At 42.9% G+C, this 18,565-nt stretch overlaps 1 protein-coding gene across 3 annotated transcripts in view; it reads left to right on the top strand.

The window, feature by feature from the left end:
• LOC116692143 (nucleolar protein 4) overlaps positions 1–18,565 on the top strand; it is a 185,689-nt gene that overhangs the window by 65,274 nt on the left and 101,850 nt on the right. The window contains exon 1 of one of the 3 annotated variants that reach the window (XM_032520195.1): positions 72–250. The exons of the other annotated variants lie outside the window; for them this stretch is intronic. The gene's annotated coding sequence lies outside the window, so the exon portion shown is untranslated. Of the gene's footprint in view, positions 1–71; positions 251–18,565 lie in introns of those variants that run through there. 3 annotated transcript variants of the gene reach the window in all.

Raw genomic sequence — 18,565 nt, 5'->3', positions numbered from 1 at the left:
TCTCTCTCTCTCTCTCTCTCTCTCTCTGTGATGTAGGCAGCCGTGGCCCCGCCCCCTCTCCGGTTGCCACAGAGAGTCTTGAGGGTCCTGCTGTGTGCTCTCACTCCCTCCCTCCCTCCCTCCCTCCATACATACGGCAGGTTATATTGTCCATAAACACTAAAGAGAATAAGAAACAGCGGAAACAAGAGAAGCAGATTGTGGAAAACCGCGGGCCGAGTTTCATGTTTATAATCTGGCAGGAGTGAAGGTAAGAAGGCGTTTTTCCCATTATTCATAATAATATTCCTGCGTGCTGGTGGCTGCCTGCAGCGCTCTCCTCCTCTGCTCTGGGCCACATCGCACCGTGCTGCTGACAGGGGCTCTGGTCCCAGTACAACGGGGACAGGAGCGGTTTGTCTCGGGGACCCACTCCGCTGTGTCCACGGCTGCAGCACTCCAGTAATAAGTTGCTGTTGCGTTGTTGTCATTGCTCTCCGCTCGTGGCCGGCTGTTAGTGGAGGGCAGTGGGCTCCGTGCCACGCCAAATGCAGCTCGTTTAACCACAGAAGCTACCCCCCCCCCGGAGTGTGTCGCTCATTGTGCGGCTCCAGCAGGCCGCTCCGCTCCGTCCTGCGACAAGTAGGATTACCATTAGCATTCACGGCTCCTGACAGACGCACATTGTTCTGTTGCTGCGGGTGCGTGCGTGCATGCATGCGCGCGTCTTGGACGACTGTTTGTGAGCGAGGGATGAACGTGCGTGTGTGTGTGTGTGTGTGTGTGTGTGGGGGGGGGGGGGGGGGGGGGGGGGGGGGGGGGGGGGGGGGGGGGGTGGGGGGGGGGGGGGGGGGGGGGGTGTATGCGGAATGACCAAGCACGCCGTGAGGAACAATCGGTGGCGCGTGCCAAGCATGACAACAGTGACCTCTCGTTAGAATGGACCATTATGACGTGGAGCGGCGGCATATCAGCAACAAAACATTATTTAACAGACATTGTATCTGGAATTTCCAGCTGACTCATAAAATACAATAGAGTTTCTCTGATTGATAACTTTTTGGCTTTTGTCCCTCCATGAATGCAGTCTGGCTCAGGTTCTACTAATGTGTATGTTAATGACCTCCTAGTTCATTAAAATAAGAGAATATAATATAGTACAATAACCCAACTAAATACTCTGTCAGTTAACTTATGTTAAGTCTGCTATTCTAATCCAATACACTTTTTTTGTCAAAATCAGCAAAAAGCTTGTGAAAAAAACAGTGTTCATACAGAGCCCTGGCTCTGGGAAACACACAAAGTGGCTTAGACCAAGTCAACACTGTTGTGTTGGTGCGCGTGCACAGGACAGAGGTATGAAGAGAAGGTGGAGCGAGGTGGAGCGAGAGGACCCGTAGATCTTTAACAGCGCTGACGGGAGAGCTGGATTTGTTTGGGTGTTAAGTTCAAATATCATCAATCTTCCTCCAGAATCATAACTCCACATTTCAAAGTGGTGGAAATGAAGGGGAATGAATATTAAAGTTTACATGATTACATGATTCATTTTTAGACTTGTCATTATTTATTGTATGGAGGGGACACTGTGTGTTGGGTTATTGGTATGCTGAAAGCATTAAAATATGGGACTCATCCTGGTGCTGGTTCCTCTCTCTGTGTGAAAACTACAGCTGCTTTCATAGCTCTGAAGCTGTTTGATGAGGGACCCTTCACAGGCGGTTCGTAGGATCAGGGATGAGTTCTGGGTTCTGATAATGACACTCCAGTGCCTTGCACGAGGGCCCTTTAACAAGGGCAGAGGCTTTCTAACAGAGAGGCCCGAGCCAAGCCCCTTCTAGCTGAAGAACATACTCTTTAAGCACCACGCAGATCTGCATTCAGCATCAAGTATACTGTACACAGGGCGTTTCCATGGCAGCGTCGCCTTGGAGACTGTCAGTTTGCCTAAAGTTGCCGCTAGTTGGGTAAAGATGGCTATCAGCTACGACCTACGGCTACAATTCCGACTATGTGGACAAGCAAGCCCATTTCTACGTCCATCTCATAGACTGCAAGTAATGGACGAAGCCAATGCAGGAGAGCCTTAAACCTGCATTCTATCTCATTTACATTAAAGTCTGTGAGAAAATGATACAAAAGGAGCTGGAATTATATGTTGTACAATGCCACGTGACTAAAAATTGATTAATAGAATAAACTGTGTCACTGTCAAAAGAAAGAATAGTTTTCTGGTGGTAGCTTGGTAACAAGATTCTGAAGTCATGTTGTGTTTGAGAACATAGATAGCAAATTAATCACTAATTAAAATATTTTTGAGTTGTAGCTGTATTTCTTTTAATGTACCTCAGAAGTGCAAAGCTTATATTGATAGGTGTCAAAAGGGTTAATGTTAGGATTCCCCCTCCCTTCCTCCCTCCCTCCCTCCATCCTCAGCCTTCTGCCAGGGGACAGTAGGACTAGAAGAGCCTCTCCCAGGATAAATTCTGTGAGGGCCTGCTTAGCTCCTCTCTGCTCCAAAATAACTCCAGGTGTCCCCTGACCTGGCCATGTGCTTGACAGGAGGGCCGGGGAGGAGGGATAGCCTGCTTTCTAATCCCCTTTGCCCTTCATCTTCTTCCTCTCCCTTCTGAATGGGATGGGTCCCTCTATTTCCGGAGTCTGTCTGCTGGAGCTGCTGGGAGGCATTTTGTTCCTTCCCCCTTTTAACATCATTTTTATTGCGTGTTTCCATTTGATCGATGTCATCAGTGCCTGTTTTGTTTGTGCGGTTGTCAGAGACCATGAGACCATGAGGGTCAGACACCTGCCTGTGGTCCAAGGCAGCACCTAACAATGAGGATGCACCGCTTTATGGGCCGAACATCGGTATTGGTCAATATTCGCCGTATTGACCGTTGTCGACTTATCAGAATCAGAATCAGAATCAGAAATACTTTATTGATCCCCGAAGGGAAACTCTGTGTTGTAGTTGCACAATATTATAAATAGTGTAGAAATACAAGAAATAAAGAAATAAATGATGACATTCGCCGACAACGGTGGCCCATGTTGATCTGTTGTGTTATTTGCGTCGGACTAGCTGCTGCGTCCGAGAAGAAGCCGCTCGCTGGACGCTGGCTTGGCGTCAGAGGGCAACGTGTGCTTTGTTTAAAAATCAAAGTGAAAGAAAATGTAGGCCGTGTGGGAGGACGTTGTATTCTATATGAAAAACACAAGAGGGGAACGATATATTTAGGTTTCTAATTTGTTTCACTAAAAGTTTTAATTGACTTGTAAGAACTGAAACCTTTTTTCTCATTGAGTAGGTTGTTGGCCAGCTGTAAAAAGCCTTTGAAGCAGTTATCAAAAAAGAAAAAAAATCATATAATATCATATATATAAATATCATGTCATGTGAAAGGTTATGTGAAATATTTTTTTTTTTTTTATTATTTTCTTATAATGAAGATGTCTCCCTGGCACAAATGGGGGGAATAATTTACTAAATAACCCAACAACACCAAAAGACCGTGGGCTTATGGCCCATTGGTGCATCTACTAACCATTTATTAATGATCAAACATAATCAACTCTGGGAAACTGAGTCAAGGTGACGTATTCACGTCTTCTTCTATCTAAACAACGGTCCAAAATTTAAAGAAGAGACGAGAAGCAAATGGTCACCTGGGAGATGCTGAAACCAACCACGACCAATCCATTATTAAAACAGTTGCAGATAATTTCTTCAGCGAATTGTTGCAGCTTTATCTCTAACCGTTACTTTTGAATTTATTGAAACGTACTAATCAGAGCCTGAAGTTAACTTTTTTGACCACCTGCCACTTTTTTTGCCTCATAAAGGAGAAAAACAGGAATGGAAGTGTGTGTTGATTATCAATGTCTTTCTCTACCAGAAATCTGTATTTCTTTCAAAGTCGATCTATAATTGTGTTCTCCCGGTCACCATTCATGCGGTCTGTCTTACACTCGATTCAGTTGTACAACGTAAAGCTCTTTAATCTGCTTCCAACAATCAGCCTGTCGAGCTCCTCCTGCAGCGGCTCACAGCACATCTCCGGCCCGTGTGGCCGCTCGCTGACGGCTGCACTGAGTGCTGCTGTCGTGGTTTGTTGCATTTGAACTACATGACATTTGTATGATATCTATCTTTAATCCACCGTGTCAGCATATGAGAAGAACATGATGGTCACAAGCAGATTCACTCTACTTGCCAGGACCATTAAATGTAGAGGAATTCTTCTCGGTGAAATTGTCTGAGGCACATTCAGGACTAATGTGAAGACATTCATGCTCACGCAACTTGGGGATAAATGAGTGTTTCTGTCAGGCAGTACAGGGAGAAGGTTGACTCTGAATATATACTTTGATACATACTATGTCCAGTTCCACTACTTCTTATCTGGTTTTCAGACAGCAAAAGATTGCCTTTTTTTCTTCTGTCAATGGCTGTTTGATTGATGTGTTTTGGGCATTCCCAAAGACATCAGTCAAGCATGTGTCACTAGATAAATGCTAGATATAAATCATGGATCTACATATGCCCTTTTTATCCTGTGTACTAAGTTTTAACATTGGTTCTTATCAGAGAAAACCAAAGACATGTTTCCAAAGTAGAAGCTAAGCTGAGACGCGAGGGGCCAACAAAGACTCAAGATTAAAAGTTGATATTTTTACTCCCCTGCAGATGAGTCACCAGCAGAATGACTTCACCTGAGCTCCCTTTAGCTGGTAATTATACAGGACCTGTTACCGGCACATGAAGCAGGAGCAGAGAATAGAATGGATCTTTATTTTGGTCTTTATGTTAACCAAAAAAACAGGTACAAAATTATGCTTGGCAACATTTGAAGCATAGCAATCAGTTTTAATAGTCTGAATCCCTCTTTCTCCCCTTGCTTTTCCAAGCTAGTTCCAAATATGTTGTAGGGGTCCACAGGCTTCATCTTTAAGTTCCCTAGCAAACACACAGTGTATCATACAATGTGCATGTTTAACTGCAGGCATGTCATTTCCACTGTTACGAGCTTTTTTCCACGTTGCTGTCAGACCAAAGTTATTCTTAACACCTAACACATTTTGGCACCTTTTGTTGACAGCACAGCCAGAAAGACAAATTAATGCATATTGAGCCACATGGCAAAGTAGAGTGGATCAGAAACGGATCTTTTGGGAAACTCCTTGCTGGGTGAAGATGTTCAGAATCTCAGTTTGCCGACAGGGAAATCAGAGTTGCTATCTTGTACCGTTGTGTTTGCCGTTAGCTCCTTATGTGAGTCTTCACTACATTTTGTGCATCCGTGGCTAAAGTAGTGCAAGTTCAAGACTTTTTACATGTTTACACATAAATGTACAGTTCCTCTTCCACGATATTGAGCAACGGAGAATTCTACAGAGCGATCAGTGTGCCATTGCAGCCAAGTAGCCTTCCAGTAGTAGCTTTTTTTCAGGGTTTCAAGATTCAAGATTTCTTTATTTGTCATTCCGCAGTACACTGTAGTACCTAAATTACGTGCAAAGTTCACAGCTTAGAAAAAATACAGCACGAAAACTATTAAAAACACCATAGAAAAGTCGAGATATTAGCTACATACTCTACATGAAAATAAATACATGCTTATATGGGTGTGCAGAGCCTGTACAGTGATAAATATATGCCAAGTCTAAAAAAAACTGAAAACTTGGGGTTAGGGTTATATATCGCTACCTGTGGGTTTGGCTCTTGACAGCTCTTCATTGTGTTTTTTGCATTTCATTTGAGCATTTTTTAACAGTGCTTGTGTGGGCGGGACTTTCCAGAAACACCTGTGTACGTGTGGACTCGACCTAAATGTTGGACTACTTTGCTACATACATCTGGCTATGGATGAGACAAACTGACGTTCTTGAAACTTTTTCTACTGATAATTAAGCAGCTGCTAAGCCTGTTTTCATTGGATTGTATATAAATATACTTAATGGTGGGACATTTAGCATGATAGGTGGGACACATGTTTGTCTGCTTATGCCTGCTTGGTGGTGTACCCATGCTCTGAGCTTGATGAGCTCAGCCTATTGTGCGAACTCAGTGTTTGATTAGTATTGCCTGCAGCAGTGTGGAGTTCCCTGGCCTTTTATAGTGGAGCCATAAAACAAGGAGAGGTCGAGCTAAACTCTTGTGAATGTTAACCCATTTTTTCAGGGTGATATGGCAGTTAAATCATTCACATGACATGTTTTAAACCATTTCAGTTAAGTGAATGATGATGGCACAGTAAGGAAGCTCTCCGAATATTCAAAACATTTCCAACTCTTTTTTGATTTTGAATGTAATTTCTCGTATGAGCCTACAGGCAGGTTACCTGTTCAAAGACTGATGGATTGAGAAATAAATAAAAAGGATCAAAGGACTGGGGTCCTGCCATTGTGTGGTCTCTAATGGTGTTTTTCCATTACAGGGTACCTGGTTTGTTTTCCATTATGATAAAAGTCCCTGGTACCTGCTAACAAGTACTTTATGTAGTACTAAACAAGACAATATGTCTTGTTTGTCTCTGTGTGACAACTTGGTCAATAATTCTAACTTTTCTGTGGCTCAAATTATGGATTGCACCAATGAAAACTAAGTCAATGTTTTTTCGCATGTCTTCCTAAAAATTTGTCACGCACAGAAACTTGCACACTGACGCCGATGCGTTATTATTCTGTTGGGAAAATCTTTGCAAAAACAAAACAATAATGTGACGCTGCTGTCTGCTGCTCCCTCTCCACGTCTCCGTTGACAGTAACGTTAGCTCTCTGGCGGGCCTCTCTGTCTGCGTCTTTTTGCGTTTGGCTACCCACCCGGCTACCTGAAAGAGATGCGCTGCTCTCGCTCTCTGCCTCCAACACTACACTGTTGCTCTCCCATCCTGTCTGTTGACCTGTTGACAGTAGATTATCTGAGTAATGATACGTTGCACAGAGTTTACTTTAGCAGTGGGAGCAGAGAAGCTCGCCCTTATGTGCTCTGAGGTACCAAGATGTGGCGCTGATTGACTTATAAATTGGTCCTTGGTTGTACTAACGTGATCCTTTTACTTGTTTACTGATATCGTGAGACAACTTTTAACCTCAACCTGAAATATCGCAAAGTTTTAGTCCCGCGAGATCTCTTCACACCTCTAGTTAGTTGTGTAGATAACCCAAACTAAAGTTATTGTATTACAATGTCCTCAGGAAAAAAAGTGTAAATCATAAAGCATTAAGTATGTTATTCCATAGTGGGTTACACAGGAAGCGTTTCCATGTAATTACCTGGGCTGTCTGTGGCAGACTAGTGCTGCCTGGTGGCCACGCTGCTGTGTGCTCAGTGTTCAGCCAGTGGAACCAGAGAGTCCCTGCAGAGATCAGCTAGGTAATACAGCTGGAGCTGAACTCTTCTACTGCTCCCTGAAGCCCTCAACCCCTCCAGCTCTCTTCTTCTTCCTCCAGTCAATTTTCTCTCTCATCTCAGACTTCTAATAGTACAAACTAATACAGGGGAGCCTGGCTGTAGTCGAGATGGACAACAGCTAACGTAGCTAATGTTGCCAACTTTAGCATTTGTTTTAGTTGGTTTTCTCTCCTATGAATGAATGTCAGTGTAATTTCTTACTCCTTATAGCTCTGGGGTCGATGTCATAAAGATATTTTAGACTTGTGTGTAGTGTAAGGCCAAACTTTGGCTACATCCACACTAGTACATTTTGGTTAAAAAACGAACATCTTTTACTACGTCTATGCATTGAGTCCACAAAATGCACTCGCTCCGAGCCCCTAAAACTGAGACATTTGGAAACACCGCTGCCCCCGTTTTGGTTTGAAAACTGCAGGGTTGCTTTAGAGTCTAGACGGGGGAAAACGGAAAACCTTTCGAAACAATGACACACATCAGTCAGTCTTATCATTTAGGTAGGCTTAATCTTGGTTTATGCTTCTGCGTTAAATCCACACCCTAGTTAGGTACATTGGTACATGTAGATATGGACCGAACGCAGTAGCATACGTGCACCTCTCAGAAAATGTAACAACACGTCGTGGTGATGCAGACCACAAAAACTGATTGGTCCGGTTGGCCTTGGCACACATGCCGGGTCTGCTATTCCCTTAAAGAAATACACTACAACAACGCAGACACTAGTATGCATGTAGAAACGTCATGCCGTATGATTTTTTTTCTCCAAAGAATTATACACTATATTATACATCGAAGCTTTTCAATTGTGGAGTAATGTCAGCCTGCTTCCTGTTTACACTGTTGGACAGTGGGAAAGGTTACAGTGTGCACAAACAAACAAAAGATTAGTTTAATGCAAGATACACAGTTCCAGGAAAATAAAGACTGACTTATTTTAAGTGTTAAAGTTGACCAACATCCACTGTTGGACTCTCGGTTGGGGGACCTTTGTCACATGTCATACCCCTCTCTCTCGCCACGCTTACTGTCCCTCTCAGCTGTCGAAAACAGAGAAAGTGTCTTAAGAAATTGCTGTAACTTGTTAGAAATATAGAGCAGTGGACATTGTTTAATGCAGGTTTAAGTATAATGACGGCCACTTCCCGTTTTATCTGGCAGTGGTATACATCAGTGCACATGTTGGCGTCTGTTGTTGGTTTGAGAGGCTTGTTTCAAAGTAGCATTTCATGTTGTGGTGACTGCATTCAGCTCAGCAGTGTTGCATATGTGTTTGCAGGGGGAAATAAGCATGGTCCAGCAGTGACCTTTGCCTGCACTAATCCATGCTGTTTCCCTAGGATTGCTACCTGCAGGGGAAAGGGGTTAATCGTCATGCTTGGGGCAGATTTGTGACTGACTGGATTAAGTGGGGCTGAGAGTGTCGGACACTCCACTAATCTCTGGTATTCATACCCCTGCTGGCTGCTGGGTAAAGACCGACTGACTGGCTGACTGAGTCTCCGGCTGGCTGGCTGACTTATTCCCTGATTGTCCAAAGTGAACGGCCTCCTGATCCGATGATGATGGAGTGGTTGAGTTTCTAGCCCTGTGCACTCTGTACGCCACACTCACCTTTTTATGAAGAAATAGTGCGCAAACAGTTATATTTGGAGTGTCAGTGTTAATTTAGCACTTTACAACAGTTCCCACTCCCTTGTCCCACTTTGTGAGTCAATGATTATCTGAGACTCTGGAGTTTTAGGTCCACAGTGTTGGAATGAACTCTACTGACATTTTGTGTGGCAGTGCTGCTCAGCTTCCAACGCAACTTAGTCTTATGTTATGAGTCATTATTGTAGTACAGTTTATAGTCCTAAAAGTATGTGTAACATTCCTCAATGTCACACATGGTGCTTTTTCAGCAGCAATGAATCACTGCTTGAGTGAAATAGAGCCGCCCTCTGAAAGTCGATGAGTTGACCTGTCGGTGACCCCTCAGTCCAGCTGTCATTTTTTTCTTTTTCAGTTAGTTTGCATAACTTTATATAATTTATTTTCTAGCGGGGCGAGCGCCATGAACAGTGTTTCCAGTTAGTGGTTTCTGGACATGAATGGGGATGACACACAGACTGCATCCGGACTGCCACCCATTGAGAAGTTTAAAAACCCTTTTGGTTCATTACGCAACTGTGGTGGGGCGCATTTGGTCAAAATCAACAATGAAACTCATGCCAAGATATTCTGATTGCCAGGTGGTCTATATAAAAAACAAATATTGGAAGGAATAGTTGAATAAATTCTGATTTGAATCAGAAAAATCTGATTTGGGTACAACCCTAGAGCTAAATGCGACTTTTAAGTAAACATTTGGGTGTTATCTTATTATGAGCAACTTATTTACATCACAAGTTCATAGGGTATGGTAGAAAATTCCTGGACACAACTCCTTGCTTAAAAGCCCCGTGTTTTAGGACGCGCCCATCCACCCTAACCTCCTCCCTACGCCCATCATCATGCTCTTATGCATTCCAGTTACAGTGCATTACTTTTTGTAGCTAGCTTTTCATACGAATGGTTCATGAGAACAGCCTGCATGGTTTGGATTTATTTATTTTTTTTACTTGACTTTGTGGGACTATTTCCTTAGACAGAAAGTACAGTATGTTATATTACAAGAACCACAGCTCCATGAAGTAATAAAGTAATAAAATACAAACTTTGAGAATCTACCGCACAAATAAAAAAAGAAGTTTCTTCAGAAGTAACATGATCCTTGATATCTGAAATATTAATAAATTATTAAATATAAAATAAATATTTTCATGCCCCTGTTTCTGTTATGAAAATGTCAGCTTGTGGTATTTTCATTTACAGTAACTCTCAACATATGACCTCAGCCGCTGTGTGGTTGATAGTTCAGTTTCCATGGTTATAATTCAGAATATGTTCTTGATCCAGGTAGGCAGGCACAGATGATTGTTGGTCTTCTGGAGCCTCACATCAATTTGTCAGTGCCATGTGTGTCCGCAGCTTCCCAGACTGCATAAAATCTGTCACTCACTCTTGGTTTTCACTCTGTTTTTAGTGCAACTTAACACTTCAGCATGTGTCGTCCCGTCAACCAGATGGAAAACCAGGCAGTTGAGCAGCCAGAGAGTCAGACTAGGAGCCAGTCAGCTGAACAAAAGATTTCTTCCTCAGATTCTTGTGAAGCGAGTAATCATTTAGTCTTCATGGTGTCTAAAAATAGTGAAAAATGGCCAACACAAGTTCCAGTTGCTCAGTGGCCAACGGTATTTCATTTGTACTGTGCAAAAGCCAGACTGATGTCATGAAATGGCGTATGTATGACACTCCGATTTGTATGCCATTATTGGTGTTATCAAGACGCATACTTGCTTTTTAGCCGGTTTATCAACGCCGTTTGGCCTCCGTTGATGTACATTACCTTGCGATTGCATGTGAGTTTACGCCATAACGAGTAGTATGAAGAGGCAAAAATCTGCGATGGGTAGTTGGTCGGGGGGGTGGTTGGGTAAAATACAGGACTTTCACCCAGGAGACCAGGGATTGTGTCTCACGTGTCATGTTTTCTTGTCCCAAGTGTCACGTGTTCTAAACTCGACCGTCACTGTCTTCTCGCTATAACATGTCAAGTGACTACACCATGCCAAGTGGAGTGTGTGTTTACGTCCGCTGTATACAGCTTAGACATACACGCGGATACCTCAAAATGCGTGCAGATAACACGCCACTTGGCTTAAGAAACTCGGCGTGTGTGTACGCAAACTCATGATGTCATGTTGGGAAAAGCAGCAAATCCTCACATTTGAGCAGCTGGAAGCCGGGATATTAAATTGATGAGTTGCACGCTCTACTGTAACTGTTAATTGGCTAAACCCATTCCTTTTGCAGCCAACAATGGGCATTATTTCAGCATTATGTTGGCTTTGTCCTCTGTTGGCTAGTTTCCTGTTTCCATCCGTTTCTGCACATTAGAATGGCTGCTTTGCGACAAAAAGAATGACCACATTTGGCTTTAATTACGCCAGCAATCACGTGTTGTACTTCTTCTCACCAACACCTAACTGTTGCCTTAGATGTTTTTCCTTCCCTCATTCCGCAAATAACAATCTTTTACATCTTGTTGTTGATGTCATGAAACAAACCTGCAGACACGCACTTGGCTTGCAATGCTGTATTGGACAGCGTCCACCAACACACCACAACCAACCTGGGAGACTGTGTGTGTGTGTGTGTGTGTGTGAATGAATAACCAATTCAAGGTCCTTGTACTTTACTTGAGCATTGCCTTCTTTATGCATCTGTATCATTCTACTCCATCTCCTATACCTACCTGTACTATACCTCTCAGAGGTATAGATGGTCCTTTTTACTCCGCTACATTAGTCTGACAGCTTTACTTACTCTCCTTCCTGTCCAGTGAAAACCATGTATCTCCAGATGTGTTGATGTTGAATGTTTGTGACAAACTGAAGGATGAAGTGTTCATTTATATGTTGAGAATCCCCCCTGCATCTTAATTTAAATAAAGTCTTTAAAAATCCTCTTGGATCAGCTGTAAACTGCATCATCACAAAGCTGAAAACACAGCGGCTTTTTTGATACCATGAAAGGTTTTTAGAGATAAGTGATTCTCACAGGACAGCAATGCTACCACCATATGCTGATCTTATAGACTATGAAGCATTGCTGTAGATTAAACTACTAACAGTATATAAAGGAGTTTACATGAGCACAACCTTAACTTCTACAGCAGAAACATCCAGAAATCCAGAAACACTGCGCAATGGGTACTTTTACCTGTTCATACTTACCTACTTTGATACTGTGCTAACTTGTTTAAGGCTGTATGTGCCTTTAACAAGGTGTATAATCCTCAAGCGAGTCACATACAGAAAATGGATGGATGGATGTTTGTTTAGCAGCGTGATCTCATTGGCTGACAGGGGGAAATGATACATGGCTGAATAGATGTTATGCTCGTCCTCGACAAACTCTTTGACCTGTAAAATTAGATGTTGGTTACTTCAAAGTAGTATTTGATTTCATGCTAACACGCAGAAAGAGGAAGGGAAGGACAGAGAGGTGTATTCATAACTCCATGTCCTCGGTCTGGGACTGTTTTATGGGTGATCATGTGTACAGATCTTATTTTTTTTTAACTTGTTCCTTATGATTATTGAAGTCATACATTAATGGAAAATCACATTCTGTGCACTTTTTTATACTTTGCTTTAGTAGTAAGTGGAGGTACTGTAAGTGAAGGAGTTTTAAATATATATATATATATTTCAAGGTGACGTATAAAGGTGGCTTTGCACTCGCCACCACTTTTAGCAATTTGGGGGAATTAAGCATTTGTGCAAAACAGCATATTGGTGCATATCTGCATTCCAAATAAACACAATTTTACATGAATTATTTCCATTGCTCATCATTGAGTCTGACTGAAAGTCCCCCTGACACACTCTCTCTCTCTCTCTCTCTCTCTCTCTCTCTCTCTCTCTCTCTCTCCCTATAAATATATTCAGTATAAAGGTTGTGTTAATCATCTAGTGAGGACTTCACCTGAAAACAGGAAATGAACAGAGGTCCGTGCAGTAGCTGATTTAACACAACTTTCATGCCACTTTCATTTCTGTCACATCTCCAGCAGTCAGAGTCACTCTGTTCACACTGAAGGAATCACTGCACATGGGGGGGCACTTTTAATGACATTCTGAACATGTTTAGAGGCTAAAAACTTGCCCTGTTTAAGCTTGTTGGGGGTTAACTCTAGCAGGAGGATAACTCGGTCTAGGCAGCACCAATTGGTTTTATTTGCTACACATTTTTAAAAAACAGAGCTACGGGTTGAAATTGACCGGAATTCTCCTTTTAAAGCCATCTGCACACATACACAAACAATGACCAAAAACCGAACATTTCTTTATATCATAAGTCAACATTTGATCTATACACATTCTCCTTCTATGTCCTCTCTGTGTTTCCTCTGGGTGCTGCTGGTAGGATGGCTTAACATGTGGAGACAGATTCTCTTTACTTGCAAACATGTACGTATGTGATATACATTATACATTACAACTTAAAACCTCCATACAACCACACACACTGTCCACATATGAAGTACTCGTAGAATGCAACAGCTACACACAAAGGCCTTATCTAATATCAAGACAAGGTTAGTATCTGTCTGTCCTTGTGTCGATGAATAGAACAGCAATCCTTCTCTTTCTCTCTCTCTCACACACTATCTATCTCCCACACACCATCTCTCTCTCTCTCTCTCTCTCTCTCTCTCACTATCTCTAGCTGTCTCTGCTCGCTTAATCTCCGTTTGCATCTCCGTTCTCTCTCTCTGTCTAGCCACTTTTATGAAGCCTGGCAATGCTGCATAACCCTGCATCCTCGCCGTTCCGTATAACAGGTACAACCACATAATGGGGGTGGGGGGGAGGCAGAGTGGGCAGCAGAGGCAGTAACAGAGCTGTGTCAGGGGCAGACCACATGGTAGGACTTAATACACACTAGACACCAACGCTGTTGTGGTTCATGTCATGCCTCTTTTGCTTCTGGAATTCCAACATGCTACCTAAGGTCAGACACTGTACCAGCATTGTTGTCTCTCTGTTTCTCTCTCTCTCTCTTTCCCCCTCTCTCTCTCTGTTTCTCTTTCTCTCGGTCCCTGTCTCTTTCATTTATGGATCTGCTTTCTTTCCTTCTATTCATTTTGTTCCTGGCCGGTTAGCACTGACCACACACACACACACACACACACACACACACACACACACACACACACACACACCCACAGTGGGTTGAACGTATTAAGATTATTCTAAACATCAAGAAGAGGAGGACTGTTTATGTTTTGTGTGTGTGTATGTGTGTGTGTGTGTGTGTGTGTGTGTGTGTGTGTGTGTGTGTGTGTGTGTGTGTGTGTGTGTGTGTGTGTGTAGCGGTGCCCTGTTGTCTGTGGTTATATTTCTAGCCTGTACTTCCTTGTAGTCCGGACAGATAAGATGTTCTGTGGCTTTGGAGTTAAGATTCAATTTACAATGAGACATTTATTATTTATTGCTCTAAAAGTTTCTGGTTTGTTCTCGTACATACAGTCCAATCAGTCAAGTCTTAGCTAAATCTTTGACTATGTGTTTTCAGATATCAGTCGGTCGGGTGTGTTTGACTTGTTGCACAGCCCCCTCTTTTATTCTGTTAACCTCATTCTGCTGTTATCCAAGTCTTTCATAATGTCTAAAAATAAAAAAAGTTCCTCCTTCTTTTCTTTTGGGCATGCATCTCTACAAAGCCCTGCAAACTATTGGCTGGTTGCTTTGTGTCCAACGCTGACCGTACCCAGGCTCAAACTGCTGTAAAAACCCAGATTTAGACGCAGATTGACTTTTACGGAATTAAATTTTATTTGCATACATTGGCAATGAGTGTACGGTAAATATGCTGGCATGAATGTGAGTATGAGTGAGAATGGACGGATGATGAATAGGAACATTATTTATCCATCCATCCATCCATCCATTCATCCATCTAATCATGTCCAAAAAAAATGTTTAGATGCATTTCTTTATTTTAATAATATTATTTCAGTCTTATTAGCGGTGACATATTACAGTAGGCTGTACAACAGAACACGTTATGATCTGAGTTGGGTGCATGCTAAGCCAATATCCCACAATGCAATGCATATCAGAGAATCAGACAGCAATCAGCCAGAATCGCTTCAATGTTCATATATTTAATCAGTGGTTTTGTCAGCTTTGTCCCAGTAAGTTATGCACGTAATATTGTTGTAATTGTGTAAAAAAGTCAGCTGAAGACTCCATAAGTGACATAGTATACTGATCGGCGGATAGGTAATTTACAAATGTATAATATTTGTAATATTGATATTTTGTCTGACATTGTATTTGAGGATTTAAACAATGAAGATAACTATAATATTAAAATACAGTTTACATAGGCATCACTTCCGTGGGCCCGTCACTTCCGTGATTCCGTGAAGCTGCCACAGATTTCGAGTGCAGGCGCCTTGTTCATTTCACAGATTTCTGTGACACCAGGATTCTCTAGAAGCAATGTTTCTGCTTTTACTTTGCACCAAGTAAAAAGACTCACTCCAACGTTTGGGGAGTGATCTCTGTGTGATGCAGGGATAAAACTCCTCAGCACTGAGCGCACACCAGAGATGCAGACAAAATCGAAGGAGAACTCAGATTGTATGGATCGCCATTTCGAGAGTTGGATTGAACCCAGAGGCTCAGCTATAAAAGTGCTTCTGAATTCAGAGACATGGCACCCGAGATAAAAGTATGGCGCTCAATAACCATTTGTCTGCGTGTGTAAAGGAGAACACACACAGTCAGCAGCAGGCTGGATACCTGACATGGTATCACTGCTGTTTCTGGAGTGTTGAAGGATGATTACTGCTCCCAACAGGAAGTGGAGACCATCAGTGTTTAGAAAACCCGTGCAGACATGTGAATAGTCATGGTTGTACTCCGGTCCACTTCCTCTCTGTGTCTCTGTTCAATGAAGGTCAGTGGCAGCGTATTGATTGTGGCCGGCCGTCTCCTCTGCGCTGCATACTGTACAAGGCTTTTTATAACCTGACAGACAGACAGCCTGACAAACGGTCTTTATAGTTGACAGACGGTCTTTATAGTTGTCTGTCTGTCTGTCTGTCTGTCTGTCTGTCTGTCTGTATGCGCCGGTATTCATTCTTCGTGTTTGTTCACCATTTTGTTCTCACACTGTCTGTACCTGTCAGTCAACCAAACCTTGTCGATCCACCGTCCAGTTCATTGCCTTTTTCTGTACGCTACCGATGGTGCAGCATAAAGTATTATTAGTGTATGTGTGTGTTTCAGTGGCGAGACCCCCCCACCTTCTCACAGACACACACCTCCTCCTCATGGCTGGTTGTCTCGCCGATCAATATTCTGCAGTGGAGCTCCTCGGCCTGCACCCTGTTAATCCTTGCAGGGCGTGTGTGTGTGTGTGTGTGTGTGTGTGTGTGTGTGTGTGTGTGGCTCCCCGGCCTGCTCGCCTCTTATCAATATCTTCACCTCTCTCTCCGTTCAGAAATGATCCTCTCCTTTCCCCTCCAGCACTTATCGACCTCTGTGAGAGATGGATGCAATCAGAAACAAGACGTCGTTGTCGTTGTTGTTGGACTGAATACCGAGGGGCTGTCATGTGGACCGACCGGCTCTAAGTGCCTCAAATTTTCCTGCAGTAATGTCAAGTGTAGGTCAGATAGATGTGTGAGGGTGGTTTTTCTGTCCCCTGGTTGTGTGCTGCAGCTCTGCAGAGCCCACTTCAGCCATTGTGTGTTGTGGCATGCATTTCCAATGCTGCCTCACAGCAGGAGATAGCGGTGCTGACCCGTGATAATTATGGCCATACAGCGATGGTGTCGTCACGGTAACCTGTTTTTTTCTGTGATGACTAAGGTGTGCAGATGACTCACTGGAAAACTGCATTTGAACGGACTCGGTACCATATGCAGCAATGTGCTGGGGGTTTGTATGTTCTCTGTGTGTCTGCGTGGGTTTCAATGTCCCCCCCACACCCCGTAGACATGCAGATGGGGTTAATTGGACAACACATAGGTGTGAGTGTGAATGATTATCTGTTAGGAGTGGGCAATATGAAAGAAATCCTCAATCACATTATTCATTTTTATTGGGATATTTTAAAGTTTCAGGGAAATCAATTCAGAAACTGTTGATGGGTGAAATAAAGAAATGCCTTGAATAAGAAGTCGTAAAAATGAAACAGTTCAGCTCATTGATTGCCCAAAATGGCGTAACACAGAGATATAGTACAGGGATAAATAACATCTATAAACGGTACGACTGACAGGAGAGGTTTTATTGTCTCCATGTGTATCGCCCAACGGTGTCTGTCTACTACACGGGGGTCGCAAGGCCTTATTTTAAGAGTGTAAGACAACTTCAATGTATATATATATGTATGTATATATACAGTTGGTCTATATCTCAGCATTTCATTCCTTTTTAATGTTTAATGTGTATATTTTTAGTGGGTGGGTTTTTACAGTGTCTTGAGTGCTGTTTCAAAAAGAGAAGCCTATTATGTATGTATGATTGTTAAAAAAGAAAGCGTAATGAAAATAATTGTATGAAGTTTCTATATTTTTAGAAACTTTTTATACATTTATTTGTATTATGCACAGGGAAAGCCATCGCTGACTATATTCCAGTAAATAATCTTCCCAAAATGTGTCCATTTCACTCTGTTTAAAGAAACGTCCTGCAGTTATTGCATTCACGATTTGGGTTAATTGTTCAGTTATCAGTTGTTCTATATTGTTTTTGTGTTATGAATGAAAATAACATATGTATACATAAATGACTCCACTTTTAGGTCCCTTTGGTTTGACGTTATGCTCTGATTGAATTGATGGTTATTTAAATCATTAATCATGAATATTTTTCACTAAGATTACTACTTCTTAGTAATCTTCTTTATCCTTTTGGCAGAGAGCGGCAGCAGTTCTTACTTCAGACGGTGTCGGATAAAAACTGCTGCAGCAAGAGGGAGGTTTCGGGGGGTGGAGCTGAGAAGGGTGGGGGTGGCAGGCTGATGGTGGAGTGAGGAGGGGGCAGCAGCAGACAGGGATGGAGTTGGCAAGGTAAAGGCATGGGGGAGGCAGAAATAAAGGCAGATAAATGAGGTGGGGTGGGGTGGTGTGGGTGAGCGATGGGTGGGGGGAGGTATAGGTAGGTGGAAGGATGCCAATTTGACAGCTTCAGGGTCCAGCTCTGCACCACCACTGCCTGTAACACAAAGAGAACAAAGAGGCTGAGCAGAGGAAGAGCCACCAACCCCCCCTCCTCCCCCATGCGCGGGGGAAAGTGTCCACCTTAATTGATTTCTGTAATGATATTCATTTTACAGCGCTGCACTGTAGGACAGACTGAGATCAGGCTGAGTGTAGTCTTGCATTGTCCAACTCCACAACATTGTGGAGGAGGGTCTGACTAGTGCTCACTGCATTCCTGGATGGGAGAAAAACTTGCTCTGGTTTATTGGCATCTCTTTAAACCAATCACAGTCATGTTGGGCGGGGCTAAGCTCCGGAGGGAGCCACGGTTCCTCTGCTAAATAGTCTCAGGAAGGAAG

The sequence above is a fragment of the Etheostoma spectabile genome, chromosome 7 (assembly GCF_008692095.1).
Source record: "Etheostoma spectabile isolate EspeVRDwgs_2016 chromosome 7, UIUC_Espe_1.0, whole genome shotgun sequence".
Lineage (NCBI taxonomy): Eukaryota > Metazoa > Chordata > Actinopteri > Perciformes > Percidae > Etheostoma > Etheostoma spectabile.
Note: the sequence above shows the minus strand (reverse complement) of the source record. Positions and strands in the feature narration are given on the sequence as shown.